Below are 23,862 nucleotides of genomic sequence, written 5' to 3' on the forward strand. Positions count from 1 at the left end.
AAAAAAAATTCACTCCATGGCTCCCCACTCCTCAAGAACCTCCAATGGTTGCCGTCTGCATCGGATAGAAAATCTTTACCATTGGCTTTAAAATACTCAGTCATCTTGCCTCTTCCTACCTTACCTCCCTGATTTCTTACTTCAACCTAGCATGCACACTTAACACTCCTAGAACCAGATTACTCAGTGTGCCCTGATCTTGTCTACCTTGCTACTGACACCCTTCCCACATCATCCCCCTAGTCTGGAATTCCCTCCCTCTCCATATGTGCCAGCTCAGCACTCTTCTCATCTTCAAAGCATGACTATCATCACATCTTCTCCCAATGGTCTTCTCTGATTAAGCACTCTTTTCCCCAGTTCCTTCTCCCTTCCGCATTGTCCGTGAACTTGGAATATTTTTTATGGTATTTGTAAGTGCTTACTATGTGCCAGACACTGTACTAAGCTTTACAGTAGGTTGGACCCAGTCCATGTACCATGTGGGCCTCCTAGTCTTAATCCCCATTTTACAGATGAGGTAACTGAGACACAGAAAAGTTAAGTGGTGACCAAGAACACACAGTTGATAAGTGGCAAAGCCAGGATTAGAATTCATGTCCTTCTGACTTCAAGGCCCATGCTCTATCCACTAGGCCACATTGCTTATCTCTTTGTGACCTTTGGACATTTGATATTTGCCCCACCTTCAGTCCCACACCACTAATGTACATATCTTTAAATTTAAAATTGCATATTATAATTCATTTATATTAATATTTGTCTCCCCCTCTGGACTGTAAGCTTCTTATAGGCAGGGAACATGTCTGCCATCTCTGCTATATTTTACTCTCCCAAGTGCTGTGCTCTGCACAAAGTTAGTGCTCCATAAATGCTTATACATGCACATATATACATATTTATATATTTACATATTTACTTACTATGTGTCTCATATAATATATATGTATATAGATATACAAATATCTATATGTATATATGCTGTGGTGGGTGAAATACACTCTGTTCTTCTCTTGAACGAGTGAATAAATAGGCAGGGCTGCTATGATTAAGAAAGAATGGTTTCATATGCCACAGTCAGCTTCTGCATGCTAGGTGAGGACACAGGAAATTGATTAATCATTTCTCCTTACTGCTGATGAATAAAATTCATTTTTTAAAAATCATCTACAGTCTTCCTTGCGAGATAAAATATTTGCAACTGTCTTTTAACTGGACATTCAAATCGTTCTTTATTTTGAGGTTAAAAAACTAGCCCCTCAAATTTTCTATTTATTTATAGAATATGCATGAGACAACCAAAGGGCAGTTCTTATACCCAAAATTAGGGAAGTTTGGTTAATCATTTCAACCTTCTCAACAACCACTGCTTAAGAAATTGCTGAGGGAAAGCAGAGGAACAGCTGTACAATGGGAAGTATACATTTAGGAGAGGAAAAGCTTAGTAATTCTCTGTGAATAAATATGTTTACAAAGTCAGATCAAACAATCAATCACATTGAATGAGCGCTTACTTCATGCAGAGAACTGTACTAAACACTTGAAGAGTATAGTATATTTCATTCATTCATTCAATAGTATTTATTGAGCGCTAACTATGTGCATAGCACTGTACGAAGCACTTAGAATGTACAATTCGGCAACAGATAGACATAATCCCTGCCCAATGACGAGCTCACAGTCTAAACAGGGAAGACAGACAACAAAGCTAAACAGTACAAAACAAAAACAAGACAACATCATCAAGATAAATAGAATCAAGGAGATATACACCTCATTAACAAAATAAATAGGTTAATAAATAATATATTCAAATGAGCACAGTGTTGAGGGGAGGAGAAGAGGGAAGAGTGGGGAATGGGGGAAGGGGATTTGATAGACACAATCGCTGCCCTCAAAACAGGTCCTCCCTATGATCTGGAACCCCTTCCCTGTTCAAGTCCAACAGACCACCACTCTCCCCACCTGCAAAACTCTGCTGAAATCATCTCTCTTTCAAGAGGATTTTTCTAACTGGGCCCCATTTGTCCTATTCACTCTCCCTTCTATGGTGCTTATCGTTTGGATCTGTATCTCTCAAGCACTTGATTCTATGCACTGGAATCTGTATCTCTCAAGCATTTGATTCCAACTTTACCACCAGCATCACAGCACATAACGTTCACATCCTATACTCTACCATTCCCCTATTTGTAAATTACTTTAATGTCTATCTTCCCCTGGAGACTGTGAGCTTCCTGACTGCAGGGAACAGTCTCCCCTCCCCTCAGCACTGTGCTCGACCACTCAATTGTATATATTTTCATTACTCTATTTATTTTGTTAATGAGATGTACATCACCTGGATTCTACTTATTGCTATTGTTTTAATGAGATGTTCATCCCCTTGATTCTATTTATTGCTATTGTTTTTGTCTGTCTGTTCCCCCGATTAGACTGTAAGCCCGTCAAAGGGCAGGGACTGTATCTGTGGCCAATTTGTACATTCCAAGTGCTTAGTACAATGCTCTGCACATAGTAAGCGCTCAATAAATACGAATGAATGAATGAATGAATGAATGAATGAATGAATGAATGAACAAGTCTACCAATTCTACTGATTTGTTCTCTTCCAAATAGTAGTACAGTGCTGGGAGCACACTAAGTACTCAGTAAATACCACTGATTGAAGACACGACTGATTGCGATGTTTATTAAAAACCCAGTTTCATTTTCTGTTTCTTCAATTTTAGTTTAAATTACGCAAACAGGAGAAGCAGTGTTGACGACACCCAGTTATATCCATCTGGGACCAAAATATTTAATCCCTGTCCACTGAGAGGGAGGCAGACCTTCCAATAAATAGCTATTGTCTTCTCCATACAAACATCTTCTCATGCCAGTTTGATTGGAAATTGGACTGTCGGCAATTTAAATTAGTTGAGTTGATGAACTATGTTTTACTAAGATTAAATATGAGATTAGGTTATGGACCGTGTTGCTGAAATATCTGCTGGATGGCAATGATTCGCACCACTGATGCAATTAAAGTAGCTAAGCCCAAGGCTTTGTAACCCACAGTATACATTCATTTTCACGTCTATGATAGATTGGGAGACAGACATCTATGCTGCCAGAGTCTAAAGTCACAGTTCGAGAGAGTTAAGGAAAAGAGAATAATGGCACTGTGTGGTCATTTAGGCTATGACATTTCATTTCCTAGTTATTTTGTTCACCTGATGATTAAGATTCGGTGACCCCAGGATTAGGAGAGTAAAATGAGGAGAAACATTCAAATTCTACCTATATTATGAACCAACATAAGGGTGATAACAAGCTATTCTGCATTTGGATCTCCTATTTTCAATTACATTGTGTTTTCATAAATCCATCTCAAGAATTTACATTTGCAAGGGACTTAAAACAAACCCCAACTGCCACTGTATTGTCATGACTGAGTAGTGACAGTATTCTTAGGATGTAATTGCATATGGTGATTATTTGATTGACTTGTGCTAATGAGGCTGATAAAACCAATGGATGGTCACACACCTTTCTACATATTGTGCATGTAAAGAAAATCAATTAATCCAGCCATCCATCAATAGCATTTATTGAATGCTTATTCTTTGCAGCCACTGTACTAACTACTTGGGAAAGCACAATATAACAGAGTCGGTAGACATGTTCCCTGCCCACAAGAAGCTTACAGTCTAGAACATCCTTTCTTCGATGGAGTTCTTGATACTGGGTCAGGTATCATTTTGTCTCTTTCTTGAGGTCATGACCCTTAAGCAAACCTTGTTAACGTTATCACTCCGTTTCTAATTTATATGTACCAGAGTAATCTGTCTTCTTCTGACTTTTCTCATTTGTCTGTGGCTATGCCATTTCATTTGAAGTACTTACATAACTATTTATCAGAGTTGGGAGTGGACTAATGTAACCTCATGACCACATTAAAGATATTAACAACTTCTTACTAACTAACTTGGGAAGATATGGTATGGGACAAATATCCATCTCAAGAATTTACATTTGCAAGGGGCTTAAAACAAACCCAAATTGCCACTGTACTGCCATGACTAAGTAGTGACAGTATGAAAGATCTTTATCCATTACACTGTTATACTATCATTAATGAGGTCATCCCACGTCAATAAATGTAGGCGTAAAGCCAATCATAATTAATACTCATTATTTCATTAAGTAGGTGCCTATTATGTGTTAAGTAATAGGGTATATATGAAAAAAATTAGATCAGACCCATTGTCTACTACACATGGAGGTCACAATCTACGAAGTAGAGAGGAGAGTAGGTATTTTATCTCCATTGCATAGGTAAAGGGAATTGAGGTACACAGAGGATAAACATAATAAGTTTGATAATGATAATAATGATATTTATCAAATGCTTACTATATACCATACACTGACCAAGGCCTGGGGTAGATATAAGATATTCACATCAGACACAGTCCCAGTCCCACATGGTGCTTACAATCTAAGGGCGTAGGAAAACAGCTTTTAATTCCTATTTTCTTGATGAGGAAACTGAGGCACAGATAATCAGGCCAGACTCTGTTCCTACTTTACATGGGGATTTCTTGCTTTTGGCAGCCACATTCATTAGCTCACTAAACTTTTATGTAGCTTGAAACATTGAAACAGTGACAACTTTGAAGCTCAGGTGACTCCCCTTAAATTTCCTGATCATCTGGAAGGGTGCAGGGAAAATGATGATTGGAAATAAAAATGTGGGGGAGCTCGAAGCTCATGGAGTAAGGATGTACAGGGTTTCCTGTCACCATTGCTTAGATTTTACCTTTGATCCCCCATGGGGATACCTATCATGAGCCTGGGGTAGGAACTGGGTCATTCAGGATATATAATACTGGCCATTTTACAAGGAAAGCATTATCTATCCCTATTCATTCATTCAGTTGTATTTATTGAGAGCTTACTGTGAGCAGAACACTGTACTAAGTACTTGGAAAGTAGAATTTGGCAACAAATAAAGACAATTCCTACCCAACAATGGTCCTATGAACACTAATAATACTAATAATGTTAATGATGGTATTTGTTAAGCATTTGCTATGTGGCAAGCACTGTTCTATGCACTGGGGTAGATACAAGTTAATCAGGTTGGACACAGTCCCTGTCCCACAAGGGGTTCACAGCCTTAATCCCCATTTTACACTTCAGAACAATTAGTTCCAACAACCTGGCCATTTAAGCTCTGTTTCATTCCTGACCAGTTCTTATTTAGCAATTGTTTTCATCCCAGGTGAGTTGTTCCTCTTCTAGCAAAACTGAATGGAGAGTTGAGGATATCGTAGAGTACCAAAGTCCTGATGGGCAGGGAATGTCCTTCTATTGTATCTTTCCGAGTGTTGAGTATAATGCATTGTATTCAGAATGTGCTCCAAAAAACCCTACAATTACTACTATTCTGTAGCATTTCAGAGAAACAGTATGGCCTACTGGAAAAAGCATGGGGGGAGGGGTGGTGGGCATCGGAGGACTTGGATTCTAATCCAACTCCTTCATTTGCCTCTATGTGACCCTGGGAAAGTCACTTCACTTCTCCATGCCCCAGTTTCCTCATTTGTATAATTGGGATTCAATACCGAATCTTACCTACTGAGACTGTGAGCCCCATGTGGGACAATGACTTGGCTCCAAAATGATTAACTTGTATCTACCCCAGGACTTAGAACAGTGCTTTAAATATAGTAGGCACTTAAGAAATGCCAACATTATTACTTCAGGATTTTTTAAATGCTAATAATTCTTAATCTGAATGAATCCCAGTCACTGGGGAAATGCCCATACTTCCACTTTATTTTGTCTGATGCAGTTGAATTCTAAATTGTGTGTAAATTCTCATTTCTCATTAGGGTTGGTCTGCAGTCTCTCTATCAATGGAACTTTGAACACGGGGTTATTATTCATTTCATTTCCCTGCCAGATGGAAACATATTAATTTTGCTCTTTCTACAACATCTTAGCTTTCTGGTTGAAACTAAATATTAATATTTCATAGCCTATTGGTTGACACTTCCCAGGCGAGAGAAATCAATTATTTCATCAAGCTTTACTGATAGTTTGTATAATACACTCCTTCCTGGGGAAGCATAAAAATGGACTCTCTGCTTCACCTAGGAATGGATGTGCCCTCAGATAGGATGCTTCAAATTGGCATATTTTACCAGAAAATTAGATAATATACTGTATCGAGTATAAATATCCTACAAGATTCTACTGATGTCAGGTAAGGTTTAAATAGTATTTTATTGCTACAGCTTCAAGCTACATTGCACGTGTACAGTATAAATAGAATGTAAAATGCCACTGATGTCAGGGGAGGTTTAAATTGTAAGTTTTATTTTATTTCAAGATACATTACATATATGGAATGTGACCAGCATGAAGAATCCTGACCCAATTCTATGGCAGCCACCAACTCTATAAAATACCAAAAGTGTGGGGAAACTTCTTTCCAAGCAACTGTCTGAGGAGGAGTTTAAAATCTTGGAAGTTTGTTGAATTCAGATTTAACTGGTGCCTTCTCAACATCACCATATTAGAGTAACAGGAAGGGGGAGTATCTCAGCTGCTCTGGGATTTACTTTTCACCTTTATAGAGAGACTACGGGAACCACTTAGCCTTTTTCTTACATTCTCAGCTTTGCTTTTTCTTCTCTATCTCCTCTTAGTTTTCTTGTCACATCCACCCAAAAAACCACCTCTAGTTCTTATGTACATATTTATAGCCATCCTCAATACTGGTATATACAGATCTTCCATTGTAAATTCGATAATTCCAATTCCACACTTCATTTTATTTCTTTCCCATTAGAGCATGAACGTCTTGTGAATGGGGAATATGTCTTATGTTTCTGCTTTTATTTCCTGAGTGCTTAGTATGGTCTGTTGCACACAGTGAAAGCTCAAAGAAATACCAACTACTACTATTAATAATAATAATTAATAATTGAGGTACTGGTTAAGCACTTGTTGTGTGCCAGACACTGTACTAAGCACTGGGTTGGATACAACCAAATCAGGTTGGACACAGTCCCTGAGTCCCATGGAGCTCAAAGTCCCATTCCCCCTTTTATAAATGAGGGAACTTAGGCACAGAGCATTGAAGTGATTTGCCCAAGGTCACACAGTATACAAGTGGTGGAGTCAGGATTAGAACACACAGCCATCTGATTCCCAGGCCTGTGCTCTATCCACTATGCCATGCTGCTCCATTACTGTTACTACTACTACTTGTCTGGTTCCCCATCAGGCCTACCTCACTCTCCAGTCTATGCTATAGGCGTATGCTGCCCAGAAGACTCATAAGAAGACAGAAAGGGACTGTTAAAATCCCCAGACTGTCTATCTCTGCCTTCACCCTTCTTCCACTCCTCCTCTGAATACCTCATCCCCTCTCCACTCTGCTCAAGAACTGACATGCTCCTCTCAGAGCCAAGCAGACCAACATGATTAATCACAGAGAAAATGGACAGAAAGGAAACGAGATACTTCCCCACAAACAGTTGAGCAACACTCAACAGTGAAAATCAATGAAGTGAAAATTGTCTGACCAAATAGACCGTGAGGGGAATTGGGCAAGAAGAATCAGAGATGGGCAAAAATCCCATTAAACTGAACAATGTTGATAGCCCAAAACTTGCTCTTCTAGGACTTTCCAGATCTGTCCACTTCCCTTTGCTCGTGTAGTTTCCACCTAAACAGACTAACTTAGTGTGCAGTTTTTGAGTAGTTAGGTCATCAACAATAGCATGTCCATCATCCCAGACCCACAGACCCAGGATGCAAAACAAAAGAACTGGAGGAGGAAAAGCAGAAATCATACTGGTTTTTCATTACAATTAAAAACAGAATCCATAATGCTGGAACGGTAATCCTTACAGGCCCTTGACTCTCCCCACCTTGCTGTCTCTAGAAGAGTGGTAAAATGTGGTGAGGATGGACCAGATTAGGATCCAATGTTGCAGGTTAACAGGTGTTCAGGCCCTTTCCCCTCAAGACTGGTTCACTCTTGGACAGCTTCACTCTCTGGCAGCTTAGTGAAGTGCAGATGATAAATGTAGTTCACGCGGTATCCAAGGGGAAAGAGGGTCTTCTGTTTCTCTTGTCAGGAGTAGATCCCAAGTGCACTGTGATTCATTTCCTTGTACACAATAAATGGTGGATAGTCAGTGGCATCGCCTGCCACTGCAGCCGGAAGTGTTGTTCGATGCGTAGTGGTTCCGGATGCTGATCCATCACCGCTCCCCGGCAGCAGAGCGTTTACTCAGAGCACGCTTAATGAAAGGGCTCACGATAATGCGGAAGATAAGGCATTTTGCTACCACCAATTGATCCTTGCTCTCACCGGTGATTTGTCTTCAGCTGGGTTTATGGCACTTTTCCCAGCTGCAGGCTAAAATGTCAAGAGATTTTCGTTTTCTGCTTAGAAGGTCTGGGGTGTAATGACTAGCCGTTTAGAGACGGTCTCATCTGAAAATATTCGTGGATGATTTCATTGTGTTCCAAGAGAAATTTAAGATGGCATCAGTCCTCAAAGCAAAGAAATGAGGTAGATGCGGTAAATATTTCTTTATTAAGTAAGATTTTCCAATTAGTAGCGTCATCAGCAGGATCATGCGCTCACTGATAATTGTCTATTTCTACCTCATATCATCTGTTAGACAGGGCAGCTGCAAGCCAGTTGGAGAAATAAAAATCTGGGCGGTTACCACTGTAGAGATCATCTCTAGCAATCCCAGCCTCATTTTCCAACCCAGCAGGGAACACTCAGCTATGTCTGCGGTGATAAGTCAGCAGGGCTGCCTTGAAGCTTCCCTCTGCTGTCTCCTGACCATCCCAATAATCCACATGATTAATGACTCCTGGCCAGTGAAGTTGGAGGCCCTGCCCTCCCCCTGCCCTCCACCGCTTGCCGGCCTTGCCCCGAGGGACTACCCTGACATCATCCCCATCCCCTGGCCCCACAGTAGGATAAGGAGGCCAAGCTGGCAGGGAATTAAATTCCTGGAGATTCTCTCCATCAATTAGGTCAGCGTGCTGAATTCAGGCTTCTGGGGACGGACTCAGACAGAAGAAATGGAACTTGGATCCTCTGTCACCTACTGCAGCTGCACAGTCAAGGCCAGGGGGCTTATACTTGGAATGATTGAGGCAAAAATGGAGAATTTTACTGAAACCTTTGGCTAGGAAAACCAGGACTGTCATATGAAGGTATGATTTGCTGGAAACACAGATGTTCAACTCTCAGACTAACTCAAACCATTCGGAGGAAATCAGAGATGGGCAAATATCCCATTAATTTGATCATTTTTTTAGCCAAGAACTTGCTAGCCTAAAAGCTTCTGAATTTGCCCCCTAGTGACACTAAACCCACCCCTGAAATAAAAGCAGTTGCCTATTGTCTCTAACATATGTGCTTCCATAGCCACAACCTGGCACATAGTACTTAAAAAATACTGTAATTATTAATTATTTTACAGATGAGGGAACTGAGGTATGGAGAAGTGAAGTGACTTGCTCAAGGTCACAGAGCAGACAAGTGGCAGAGCCAGGGTTAGAACCAAGGTCTTTCTTGTTCCCAGGCCCATGTTCTATCCACTATGCCAAAAAGGAAACTTCTATAAAGGTTTAGATAGACATATCACAGGAGTGCCCACATCAGTCAAGCTGACTGTCATGGAGATTTCAAAATTTGAGTTGGATGCAATGCCCAAACATCACTGGATTGGCAAAATAAATAGCAGTGGTCCACAGCATGGCCTAGTGGATAGAGCACAGGAAATCAAATGGACCTGAGTTCTAATTCCAACTCTGCTACTTCTCTGCCCTGTGACCTTGGGTAAATCGCTTCACTTCTCTGTGCCTCCATGATTTCATCTGCAAAATGGGGATTTATTCTGTGAGCCCCAGGTGTCCAACCTGATTGTCTGTATCTACCCTAGTTCTTAGTACAGTGCCTAGCACATAGTAAATGCTTAACAAATACTATAAACAATTAAACTTTACTCAATGATATTTTGGCAATATTGTGATTACCAAACATTAGCTTCCACCTAACAAATAAAATCCATCCTGGAGGCAACCAGAACCTGAGCGGGGACCTCTGCTTGCAGATCTACTATTCGCAAGCACAGAGGACAAGATCATGACAGTATGTCAAGTATGAGAGGAGTAAAGAGAGCAGCCCCAAGACATCTATATAGTTTTATCAGCTATCAACTATCTTCACTAAGGCATGTCAGACAAATTCCCAATGCCAGCCTAATGCAAGGCTTCATAGTAGGTCCTGCCCTGTTCAGTTAATTCTAAAAAACCTTTCCAGACCAACAGATTCCAGCCATCATTAAAATTCCTCAAGTGACTGAAGTAGGGTTTTGCTGAATTCATAAGGCCTTCAGTCACTCCATTTCAGCTCACCATTCGGCAGTTGTTGGAATATCTTACTGTCTTCCATTCTACTCTCACACCACATTGAGGCAACTTCAATATTAGTGGACTATTCCAGGAGTTCATGGTTTTCATCTTGCCCCTTGCCCTTTGAATGTTCTCAGCTTCACATCCCAAGCCCCCTGCCCTGCCCCCAACCTCCTCCAGGAAGAAATGTGGAATTAAGCCTCCTTCTTCCTCACCAGATTCCTTCAGATATTTAATACCACGCATGTCCCTGTTTTTCATTTACTGTTGATGAATTTATCCACTGGATTCAGAATTTATAACTACTCTCACATACTAACTATTGTGAACTCATTAGATCAAGTCCCTCTGCCTTCCCCTTTAGATTGCAAACCCTCCACGGACAAGGATCAGACCCTATATTTTTGTAAGACTCCCAAGGGATTTAGCATTCAGTCAATTTGCCTGGAGTTGATGGTGAAAGAAATACTGTAAACTTCAGTCTATGATATATCAAAAAGCAGTGTGTGGCCATAAAGAGGCAAGAAACAGACTGACTAGCCAATAAACCGCACCCAAGGGTTTTACTCAAATAAATTCACAATCATTCTTTTGTGGGCAAAAATTGATCACCAGTGAATAGTATAGTTCATTTCAGCACCTCTCCTTGGTCTCCTCATCTCCAGAGGAAGCTAAAGCATATATTGATTTATTTACCCTGATGGTAAAAAAAAAACCAAAAAACAACAAATTGACTTTTGTTACTCATTTGGAAGGAATTGAATAGCAAAAGATGACAGTCCTGGGCAGTTCTAATATGAATTATCATCCTCATGTTCTAGGTTGGGAAATGATTATTTTCCTGTGAACCAATTGGAAAAATGCCCAAATGAGAGGGTTGCTCTTTTTAAGCAATGGCCTGCATTTCCTGGTAGATTGTCTCATCATCATCTGAAATAGGATGTTTTCAAGGGTGAACAAATAACATCTGAAACATAACCTAATTCAGTGAGGTTTCATAGGGCGGGTCTCTTACTTGTTCTGAGCTCTACCAGTCTAAAAAAAACCAAACAGTTTAACCCAAAATGAAATACATTTTTAACATAACAGTGCTGCATTGATTATTCTGCTCAGATCAACAAACATGCAGCTGCGAGGAATCTAATTAAAATTTGATAAATAGAATTATTGAAAGCAGCTGAAATCCTGCTCTGCCTCTCACTTCATATGTGCAGAGTCTTATTACTCATTGTTGTGGCTGGTATTTCTCATGTCACAAACTAAGTGGATAAAGGTCCGTAGAAAACCAATAGCTGCTATATTAATCAAGTAAGGCTATTAGTTGGCTATCTGAGCATGAATCAGAGGTTTCTTGGGAATCCACAACAGTGACAGAAGGGTTGGAAGAAGCGAGGCAAGGGGAAGCACAGAGGTGAGAGAATATGCAGGTGACGCCCCCTCAATGCCTGAGTGAGTCCATAGTTTGCACACCTCCCACTAATTAGTCAATCAATTAACTAATTAATAATGTTGTTATTTGTTAAGCGCTTACTATGTGCAGAGCACTGTTCTAAGTGCTGAGGTAGATACAGGGTAATCAGGTTGTCCCACGTGAGACTCACAGTTGATCCCCATCTTACAGATGAGGGAACTGAGGCACAGAGAAGTTAAGTGACTTGCCCACAGTCACACAGCTGACAGGTGGCAGAGTCGGGATTCGAACCCATGAACTCTGACTCCCAAGCCCGGGCTCTTTCCACTGAGCCACGCTGCTTCTCTCTCTATATGATTAATCAGTCATATATATTGCGCACTTATTGTGTGCATAGCACTGTACTGAACGCTTGGTAAAGTAAAATATAACAGTATTGGTAGACATATTCTCTGCCCACAATAAGCTTACAATCTAGAGTGTCCAGAGCATGGGCCTGGGAGTCAGAAGGACTTGGGTTCTAATCCTGACTCTGACACTTGTCTGCTGTGTGACCTTGGGCAAGTCATATAACTTCTCTGTGCCTCAGCTACCTCATCTGTAATGGGGATTAAGACTGTGAGCTCCATGTAGGACAGAGACTGTGTCCAACATGATGAACTTGCACCTACCCCAGCACTTAGAATCGTGCATGATACCTAGTAGGCACTCAACAAATACCATCATTTTTATTATCATTATTATAAAGTGTCAAATAAAGGAGGACTGGTCACTCTCTGTAGAAGAAACAGTTAGGTGGAAGTTGTACAGGAATGTCCAGAAGCATTTTACAGAAATAAGTAAAAGTCTGAGTAGTACATCTAAAGGGACCTAAACTGCCATGATGTTGTAGACACATGCAATCAGATTCATGACTGTCAAAGCAAACTGTAACAGAAGGAAGAAGTCAGACCATGTGATGGAAAACAATGGGAGGGTTATAACCAAAGCAAAGGAGAAACTTGGAGATTTGCCTTGGAGAAAACGCATCAACACCCTGTGAGAATCACATTAGAAAACAATGATAATAGCAACTCTGGTATCTGTTAAGCCCTTACAATGTGCCAAGCCCTCTCCTAACCACTGGGGTAGAAACAAGAAAATCAGGACTGACACAGTACATGCTCCACATGAGGCTCACAGTCTAAGAGGGAGAGAGAACAGGTAATGGATTCCCATTTAATAGATGAGGAAACTGAGATACAGAGGAATTCACTTTCTTGCCCAAGGTCAAACACCAGGCATGTGGCAAAACAGGGTTAAGAATTCAAGTCTTGTGACCCACAAACACATTATCTTCTCACTAAGACTTGCCGTTTCTCAAAATTAGCATGACCTAGAGGACCCAGAATCAGGAGATCTGGGTTATAACCTCAGTCAAGCCGTAAACCTGCTGGTGACCTTGGGCAGTCGCTTATCCTCTCTGTGGCCTCAGTTTTCTCAACTGTCAAATGTGGAGAAGATGCCAGCTTTCCCTCCTTAGACAGTGAGTCCCATGCAGTGTAGGGACTGGTTGCAATCTGACCATCTCATATATAAATAACCTATATCTAGCTAATATGGACTATTATTTATAGCTATCTATATCTATGTATATATCCTAGAACATCTCATTGTACTTAATACCTAGTAAGCAAATATTGAATTATTATTAATGGCTCTATGAGGATGCTTAGACTTTGTAATGTAAAAGCCATAAGAACAATAGATTTTTTGCCCCCTTTTTTCAACCCTCCCTCTGCCCTACAGTATTAATATGATTATTATTTACCTATGTCTTGTCTTATGCTGTCAGGTTGTCTCTGACCCTTAGTGACTCTGTGGACACATCTCCCAGAACACCCCACCTCCATCTGCGATTTTTCTGGTAGTATATCCATAGAATTTTCTTCATAAAAAACTCTCCAGAAACAACCCTGAGAGGGTAGTACTTATGAACATATTCATAATTTGTTCTTATCAATGTCTGTCTCCCCCTCTAGACTGTAAGCTTATTGTGAGCAGGGAACTTTTCTACCAAATCTGTCAGACTATACTCTCCCAAGTACTTAGTACAGTGGTTTGCAGACAGTAAACACTCAATAAATAGGATTGATTAATAGAGCTCAGTATTTGTTTTCAAGTGTTGAAGTTTTGAGTTGTTAGCTATCATTGAGGCACTTGAGTTATCTTTCCCCTCAAGGTAGCTATTATGTTTTGGGATGGTTAAGGTTTAAAAAGCTCAACTGTGGATCTGGTCAGGAACTCCAACAGTTCCAGCTAGCTGGATTAGTATCTGATATCGGTCATTCTCAAAGGGAGAAAGTGGCCAATAAAGTGATCACTAAAATGTCCTAGATAAGTGTTATAGAGAGTCTGGGACTCTGGCCAGTAAAGTTTGGACTCAGACCCAAGTATGTTTGGGCATGCGGCCACCTAAGTGCTAAATTACTCATTATCATCATGGGTTTTTTCCAGCAGGCCCTCTCCCTTCTAGGGACTTCTTGATGCTTTACCTTGTCTCTTGGGCACCATTTGGCTGAGAGAAAGAGAGTTCTAGGCAGAAGAATCTTAGAGCTGAAAGAGAAACCCAGGTCCTTCCTCCACTTCTTCTGTGCCCCATTTCTCCTCTCCAAATCCACTTTTTGATACTTTGGAATCTATTAAGGAGATGAAAAAACCTGTTTCTACTACAGTGGAGAGCATAACATCATGGAGTAATCTTGGGTGATCTTAAAGCACGCCTAAGGATTAGGTCATTTTTAGTCCATTCTTTCATTCATTCATTCAATCATATTTATTAAGCACTTACTATGTGCATAGCACTGAACTAAGTGCTTGGAATGTAAAATTTGGCAACAGATAGAGACAATCCCTGCCCAACAACAGGCTCACAGTCTAAAAGGGGGAGACAGACAACAAAACAAAAAAGTAGTCAGGCATCAATAGCATCAAGATAAACAGAAGCATAGATATATACACATTGTTAATAAAATAGAGTAATAAATAATATATACAAATAGGCACAAGTGCTGTGGGGAGGGGAAGGGGGAAGAGCAGAGGGAGCGAGTAGGGGGAATGGGGAGGGGAGGAGGGGCAGAGGGAAAGGGAGGGCTCAGTCTGGGAAGGCCTCCTGGAGGAGGTGAGCTCTCAGTAGGGCTTTAAAGAGGGTAAGAGAGTTAGTTTGGCAGATATGAGGAGGGAGGGCATTCTAGGTCAGTGGTAGGATGTGGGCCAGGGATTGATGGCGAGACAGGCAAGAACGAGGCACCATGAGGGGGTTAGCGGCAGAGGAGCAGAGCGCATAGGGTGGACTGTAAAAGGAGAGAGGGAAGAGGAGGTAGAAGGAGGCCAGCTCATTCTTTGCAGCCTTCTTTGTGAATGCTCAAGGAACCTGGAAGTTGCTGACAGAAGATGATTCTGATGTTCCAGGAAATACCTGCAGGAGCTCAACTGGCTAAAACATCAACAAAAATCCTTGAATTACTTCTAGAAACACTATCTAACCTTAGATTTTTCTGAAATGATTCTATTCTGGTTCTCCTCCTAACCAAATATTCTCAGTCTCTTTAGCTAGCTCTTCTTCTGCCTCTTACACCCTCACTAGCAGGATCCTTCAAGGCTCAGGTCTGAGTTCCCTTCTCTTCTCAATTAACAGCCACTACCTTGGGGAGATCATCTGTTCCTACAACTTGAACTTTCACATTATGCAGATGACTCCCATATCTACCTTGCTAGACCAACCCCCCCCATCTCAAGATCACACCTGGAGAGTCTCCATTTCATTCATTCAGTAGTATTTATTGAGCGCTTACTATGTGCAGAGCACTGTACTAAGTGCTTGGAATGAACAAGTCGGCAACAGATAGAGACAGTCCCTGCCGTTTGACGAGCTTACAGTCTAATCGGGGGAGACGGACAGACAAGAACAATGGCAATAAATAGAGTCAAGGGGAAGAACATCTCATAAAAACAATGGCAACTAAATAGAATCAAGGCGATGTACATTTCATTAACAAAATAAATAGGGTAATGAAAATATATACAGTTGAGCAGACGAGTACAGTGCTGAGGGGGTGGGGAGGGCGGGGGGAGGAGCAGAGGGAAAGGGGGAAAAGAGGGTTTAGCTGCGGAGAGGTGAAGGGGGGGTGGTAGAGGGAGTAGAGGGAGAAGAGGAGCTCAGTCTGGGAACGCCTCTTGGAGGAGGTGAGTTTTAAGTAGGGTTTTGAAGAGGGGAAGAGAATCAGTTTGGCACAGGTGAGGAGGGAGGGCGTTCCAGGGCCGTGGGAGGACGTGGCCCAGGGGTCTATGGCGGGATAGGTGAGACCGAGGGACGGTGAGGAGGTGGGCGGCAGAGGAGCGGAGAGCGTGGGGTGGGCGGTAGAAAGAGAGAAGGGAGGAGAGGTAAGAAGGGGCAAGGTGATGGAGAGCCTCGAAGCCTAGAGTGAGGAGTTTTTGTTTGGAGCGGAGGTTGATAGGCAACCACTGGAGTTGTTTAAGAAGGGGAGTGACATGCCCAGATCGTTTCTGCAGGAAGATGAGCCGGGCAGCGGAGTGAAGAATAGACTGGAGCGGGGCAAGAGAGGAGGAAGGGAGGTCAGAGAGAAGGCTGACACAGTAGTCTAGCCGGGATATAATGAGAGCCCGTAGCAGTAAGGTAGCCATTTGGGTGGAGAGGAAAGGGCGGATCTTGGCGATATTGTAAAGGTGAAACCGGCAGGTCTTGGTAACGGATAGGATGTGTGGGGTGAATGAGAGAGACGAGTCAAGGATGACACCGAGATTGCGGGCCTGAGAGACGGGGAAGATGGTCGTGCCATCCACGGTGATAGAGAAGTCTGGGAGAGGACCGGGTTTGGGAGGGAAAATGAGGAGCTCAGTCTTGCTCATGTTGAGTTTTAGGTGGCGGGCCAACATCCAGGTGCAGACATCCTGGAGGCAGGAGGAGCTGCGAGCCTGAAGGGAGGGGGAGAGGACAGGGGCGGAGATGTAGATCTGCGTGTCATCTGCGTAGAGATGGTAGTCAAAGCCGTGAGACCGAATGAGTTCACCAAGGGAGTGAGTGTAAATGGAGAACAGAAGAGGGCCAAGAACTGACCCTTGAGGAACTCCAACAGTTAAAGGATGGGAGGGGGAGGAGGCGCCAGCGAAGGAGACCGAGAATGACTGGCCAGAGAGGTAAGAGGAGAACCAGGAGGGGACGGAGTCCGTGAAGCCAAGGTGAGATAAGGTATGGAGGAGGAGGGGATGGTCGCCAATACTGTACCAAACTCCTCTCCTGGAGGGAGAGTCAAGCAGAGGCATATCCATTCCATTCCTAGCTTGGGCAGTGGCTAGCGAGTGGAAGGCAATCTGCTACAAATCAAAACTTACCTGTGCTGGGCAGCAGCAGCATGGAAAAGAGTTGCAGGCAGAGATTCAAATTTACTGAGCAGAAGAAGGCAATGGTATACCATTTCTGCATTTTTACCAAGGAAACCCTATGGATATACTACCAGAATGATTGTAGATGGAGGGTGGGGCATTCAGGGAGAGATGTGTCCATGAAGTCTCTATGGGTCGGAGACAACTCGATAGCATAAGACAAGACAACAAACTCAAACTCTCTCCTCCTCTATTACCTTACATTTAGTGCTCTGCACCTAGTAAGTACTCAATAAATTCCATTTCTTGATTTCCACCTAACTCCAGGACATAACTATTTTGATATGTCACTGGTACCTCAAACTCAATATGTTGAAAGCTGAACTCACCATCTTCCTCCTCGAAACGCCTCCTCCACCTCATTTTCCTGTCACAGTTGATATCATCATCCTCCCCATATCACAAACCCAAAAATTTGGCTTTATTTTTTTACTTGCCCCTTTTTTGAAGCCCATAGTCAACCTTGTCTCCAAATCCTCCAGTAGTTTCTTTACAATATTTCCAAAATCTATCCCTTCTGATCCATCCAAACTGTTACCACAGTCTTTTAGGTATTTGTCACATCCTCCATCTACTACCTCATCAACTTCTTCGCTGACTTCCCTGCCTCCAGCTACCTAGCTCACTTTCCTAAAACTCACTTTCCTAAAATGTTCATCTGCACACTTCTTCTACCCTTCAGAAACCTCCAATGGTTCCCTAACCATTTCTGCATCAAGCAGAAACATCTGACTATCAGATACAATAATAATAATAATAATCATAATGGTACTTGTTAAGTGCTTAGTATGTGCCAAGCTCTGTTCTAAGCACTGGAATAGATATAAGTTGGATAATTGGTATGAAGGAAACAAAAGTTATGTACTACTCTAAACCTGAAAAACTCTGAAAAATCCTATTCTCAAAGATCTCCATGAATGACACCAGGCTGGAGGATGTCACTGAATTCTGTTACCTAGGCAGCCCGTTGCCCAGGAGAGTAGAGACGGTATAGCATCAGCTTGGCATCAAGCTTCTGCTCACTCTGTAGATCTACAGAACAATTGTAAAGTAATTGCAGAAGTTATCATAGAATCTCACTACTGTCCATTGTTGGTAGATTACAAGAACACATGTTTAACAGTGTTCTTCAGAGTTCAGTCCAGAAAGTCTGGCTTCAACTTTTCATAGCAACTGAATTGTTTAAATTCTTATCAGAGAACTGATGTCATATCTTTCAGACAGCATCAGATAACAATTGGCCACAGAAGACATGATCTCTGCTGAACATCAAATACAAGAGCAGTGCAGAAAACAAAATCAAGAATTTTGAACACAAAATATTGTGTTCAAAGACCTTACGGACATTAGACCCAATGGGGAGACCTGCTCACTGTCAAATAGAAAAACAATTCAATAACTCTGAAAAATACCCCACTCTGTCGTGGCTGGAAAGAAATTGGAGGAAATGTGTCTCATTCTTTCCAAGAATGGAATCTCTTTCCATTCAATTATTTCCCTTCTTGTATTAAGTTCTGATCTTGCTTCAGTGGAAAGATCACTGGACTCCAGGCTGAGTTCAGCCTATTGGGGCCAGACCATCAACACTGAAGGATCAGGACAGAAGAATCCACTAAGCCACATGGCAAGGGGCCACCAGAAATCCTGAGAAGTAATTCTGTTATTGTCAACAGAAGACCTCCTATTAGCATTTTCGTTAGATGGATGAAAAGGCTTGGAAGAAAAAAAAAATTAATCTCTCTTTACAAGTTGTGCCCAAGTTACAGTCAAGATGTAGGTAACTGTCTTAGAAGGTGTAGTTTAACAGTAAAAACCATGAGTGCTGCATTTCTCAACATTTGGCAGAAACATGACAAGTCTATAGCAAAAAAAAGATAAAAATGTCAATAACAAAAATGCCAGGAATAAGAAATGGTTGTATCTCCTCCATACTTCCTTAAATATGTAGACATGAATTATATATGGACACACGCATGTATGCCTATCCTTTTTAAAGATGATTCTACTGTCAGTGAAATTCTATCTATGTAAATGGATGGATGGAAAAATTCTAGTTCACACTGCAGGATGTAAATAATGCTCTTCACATCACTGATGATTTGCTGCTTGCAGAACCTATTACTATTTTCAAATCTGCCTCCGGGACTCCTGATCTGCCCAAAGTCTCTGATCCTCTCTCCTGATTTAGAGTAATCACATGTGCTTCATTAGGAGGGATAGTCATCTGCAAATCAATCAATCCATAGTAGTTACTGAGCATTTACTTTGTGAAGAGCAATGTACTAAGGCTTGGAAAAGTGCATTATAAGGATAGTCAGATTCCCTGCCCACAGTAAGCTTACAGTCTAGAGGGGGAGGCAGACATTGATATAAATTATTGATAGGTACATAAATGCTGTGGGGGTAAAGGGGTGGTGAATAAAGGGAGCAAAAGAGGATGACAGAAGGGAGTGGAAGAAAAGGGAATGAGGGCTTAGACAAGTAAAGTGTATTGGAGGAGATGTGCCATAAATAAGACTTTGAAGGTGGGGAGACTAATTTTCCATTGCATATGAAGAGGTAGGGTGTTCAAGGCTAGAGGCAGGACATGGGCAAGTGGTCAGCGACAAGATAGATGAGATTGAGGTACAGTGGGTAGGTTGGCAATAGAGGAGCAAAATGTGTGGGGTGGGAGAGTAACTATGAAAGGTAAAAAGGGGCGAGGTTATTGAATGTTTTACAGTTGATGGTAAGGAGTTTCTGTTTGATGTAAAGGTAGATGGGAAACTCCTGGAGGTATTTGAGCAGTGGGGAAACTTGGATGGAATATATTTGTAGAAAAATAATCCAGGCAGCAGAGTGAAATATGGACTGGAGTGGGGAGAGACAAGAGGCAAGGAGGTCAGCAAAGAAACTGATATAATAATCAAGGTGGGTAGGTTGAGGGCTTGGATTAACTTGATAACAGTTTGGATAGGGAGGAAAGGGTGGATTTCAGCAATAATGTGATGGTAAAACCAACAGGATTTAGTGGTAGACTGAGTATGTGGGTTGAATGAGAAGGGAGTCAAGGATAATGCCAAGGCGACAGGCTTGTGAGGAAGGAAGGGTAGTGGTGTTGTCTAAAATGATAGCAAAGTCAGGGGGAGGACAAGGTTTGGGTGGAAAGATAAGAACTTCCGTTCTGGACATGTTAAGCTTGAGGTGATGGCAAGACATCCAAGTAGAGGTATCTTGAAGACAGGATGAACTGTGAGACTGCAGAGAGGGAGAGAAATCAGGGCTGGAGAAGTAGATTTGGGAATCAACCACATAAAGATGGTAGTTGAAGCCATGGGACTTAATGAGTTCTCCAAGGGTGTGGGTATAGATGGAAAATAGAAGGGGACCCAAAACTGAACTTTGAGGGACACCCACATTTAGGGGGAGGGAGACAGAGGAGTAGTCCGTGAAAAGGACTGAGAATGAGTGGCCAGAGGGACAGAAGGAGAGCCAGCAGAGGACAGTGTCAGTGAATCCATGGTTGGATAATGTTTCCAGGACAAGGGGTTGGAAAATAGTGTCAAAGGCAACTGAGAGGTCAAGGAGAATAGAATGGAGTAGTGGCCATTGGATTTTGCAAGAAGGAGATCAGTGGTGACTTTTGAGAGGGCAGTTTCTGTGGAATAAAGGGGATGGAAGCCAGATTGGAGGGAAACAAGGAGCTAATTTGAGGAGAGGAACATGGGATAGCAGACACAGACAATTTTCTCAAGGAGTTTGGAGAGGAATTTTAGGAGGAAGATAGGGTGATAATTAGAGGGAGCTATCGGGCCAAGGGAGGGTTTTTTTTTAAGATTGGAGAAAAATGAACATGTTTGAAAGCAGTGGGAAAGAAGCCATTAGAGAGGGAAGAGTTGAAGATGGCCATCAGAGAGGGAAGAAGGTGAGGGGGCAGGTACTTTGATAAAGTGTGAAGGGCTAGGATCAGATGCACAGGTGGAGGGAATGGATTAGGACCGGGAGCCCTATATAGGACTGGGCTTGTGTCTGACCTGATTACCTTGTAACTATCCTGGCGCTTAGTACAGTGCCTGGCACATAGCAAGCATTTAACAAATACCACAGTTATTATTAATATTGTTAATCCCAGCTCTGCCCCTTGCCTGCCGTGCAAACTTGGGCAGATCATTTGGCTTCTCTGTGCCTCAGTTGCATCATCAACAAACAGGGAGTCAATACTTGTTCTCCCTCCCCCTTAGCCTGGGACCCCCATGTGGGACGAGGACTGGGACTGCATTATATCAACCCCAGTGCTTGGCACACAGTCAGTGGTCATAATAATAATGTGGTTGCCCAGTGCCACAGTGCGTTCATTCATTCATTCTCTTCCCTTTTTCCTCTCAACTTTCCTCCCTCCAGAAGTCAGAAATCTGGCTAAAGCCACAGCACAACTTTATTCTCTCTTCCTCCCCGATACGCTCCGCACTGATTGGGAGGATAAGGGGCTCGAGAGAAGATACAATCCCAGGAGCTGAGGGCCAGAGAGTCATGTCAGAGGATGAGTACCTGGTGGGATGGGCTGCTCAGCTCGGATCTTGCCCAGAAAGGTTCCATCCTTCAGCTGATCGTTCCAACGCTGCACCTGCAGGGACAATGAGAAATGAAGGAGCTCACGTACCTCTCTCTATTTAATATGTATCAAGCACTGTTCTAGCGCTGAGGTAGATGCAACGTAATCAGGTTGTCCCATATAGGGCTCACAGTCTTCATCCCCAATTTGCAGATGAGGTAACTGAGGCACAGAGAACTTAAAGTGACTTGCCCAGGGTCACACAGCTGACAAGCGGCAGATCCAAGATTTATTGAGCACTTCCTATGTTTAGGGCCCTGTACTAAGCACTTGGGAGACTACAATATAGCAGACATGTTCCCTGCCCACTAAGAGCTTAGAGTCTAGAGGGGGAGACTGCATTGTATTCACTCTTGCCAAACTAACTTTCCTCCCCTCTTCAAAGCCCTACTAAGAGCTCACCTCCTCCAAGAGGCCTTCCCAGACTGAGCCCCCCTTTCCCTCTGCTCCCCCTCCCTCCCACCCTCTGCTCTTCCCCCTTCCCCTCAGCACTGTGCTCATTTGTATATATTATTTACTACCCTATTTATTTTGTTAATGAGGAGTATATCTCCTTGAGTCTATTTATCTTGATGATGTTGTCTTGTTTTGTTTTGTTCTGTTTTGCTTTGCTGTCTGTCTCCCCGGTTTAGACTGTGAGCCCGTCATTGGGCAGGGATTGCCTCTATCTGTTGCCGAATTGTACATTCCAAGTGCTTAGTACAGTGCTCTGCACATAGTAAGCACTCAATAAATACTAGAATGAATGAATGAATGAATGAATTTTGAGTGAAGGCAGAAGGTCTCTGCTTGCTGGGAAAGATTGGAAAGTTGAAGAAGGGGCAGGAAAAGGCAGGGACTGGAGAGGAGCAGGAGAGATTTTAGGGATATCACACTTAATAGTTTCAATTTTCTCAATAAAGTAGGTAATCAGTTTACTGGGGGCAAGCGATGGGGGAGGCAAGGGGACGGAGGTTTGAGGAGGAAGTTAAACATCTGGAACAACTGGTGAGGTCAATGGGCTAAGGGTGTCAATAAGGATGGACAAATAATTTTGTGGAAAAGAGGAAAGGGCAGAATTTAAACATGCAAGGATGAGTTTGAGGTAAACAAAGTTGGCCTGATATCTACATTTCCAACAGCAGTACTCTGTATCTTGTGCACAGGAGTGAAGGAAACAAAATGTGGAGTTGATCCAGGGTTGTGTGTTAGTGGTATGAGATTGACCAAGGGATGGTGGAAGGGGTAGTCATCATAAATTAGGGACAGGAGGAGTGGTGCACACCTCTTGAGAGTTTTCTGGCAGGAATCACAGGGCCCCACCTTTAGCAGCCCTCTAAAAGCCCCTGGAGTGGTGGTAATAGCTTGAAGGTATGGTTGAAGAAGAGTAGAAAAGTCTTCTGCTCCTCCTCTTTGGCGGTGGTATCAGCAGGCACCATTGTTGCCACTGACAGAATCACTCAAGCAGAATTTTTCCACCATGGCCTGCCACTTAAAAGATATAGTATGGACAAAATGATGCACATCTCGTCCTGGAAACTTCTATGACTTTTTTTCTAATGGCATTTCTTAAGCACCTACTTTATTCCAGGCACTGTATTAAGCAGTGGGATAGATATAAGCTAATCAGGTTGGACACAGTCCATACCCCACATGGGGCTCAAAGTTTTCATCCTCATTTTACAGATGATGTAACTGCGGCACAGAGGAAGTGAAGTGACTTGCCCATGGTCACACAGGAGACAAGTGGTGGATCTGGGATTAGAACCCAGGTCCACTGATTCCTGGGCCCGTGATCTTTTCACTAGGCCATGCTGTTTCTCATGATGATCAGGATGGGCCAGTTAACTCAGGACAATAACTACTGCTCGTGTCTCTACCACCACCTGTGATCACTGCTGCTTTCAGTTCTAGGAATACTTCCACCACCACCACCACCATTAACAGTGGATAGAGGTGGAAAGTAGAAGTGGATGGCAGCAGAGAGATTACA

The 23,862-nt window shown here is 42.4% G+C and overlaps 1 long non-coding RNA gene across 1 annotated transcript in view; it reads right to left on the reverse strand.

The window, feature by feature from the left end:
• LOC114811115 overlaps positions 1–23,862 on the reverse strand; it is an 89,782-nt gene that overhangs the window by 17,688 nt on the left and 48,232 nt on the right. The window contains exon 2 of the long non-coding RNA XR_003758818.2: positions 21,827–21,902. This is a non-coding gene — a long non-coding RNA (uncharacterized LOC114811115). The remainder of the gene's footprint in view (positions 1–21,826; positions 21,903–23,862) is intronic.

The sequence above is a fragment of the Ornithorhynchus anatinus genome, chromosome 4 (genome assembly GCF_004115215.2).
Source record: "Ornithorhynchus anatinus isolate Pmale09 chromosome 4, mOrnAna1.pri.v4, whole genome shotgun sequence".
NCBI lineage: Eukaryota > Metazoa > Chordata > Mammalia > Monotremata > Ornithorhynchidae > Ornithorhynchus > Ornithorhynchus anatinus.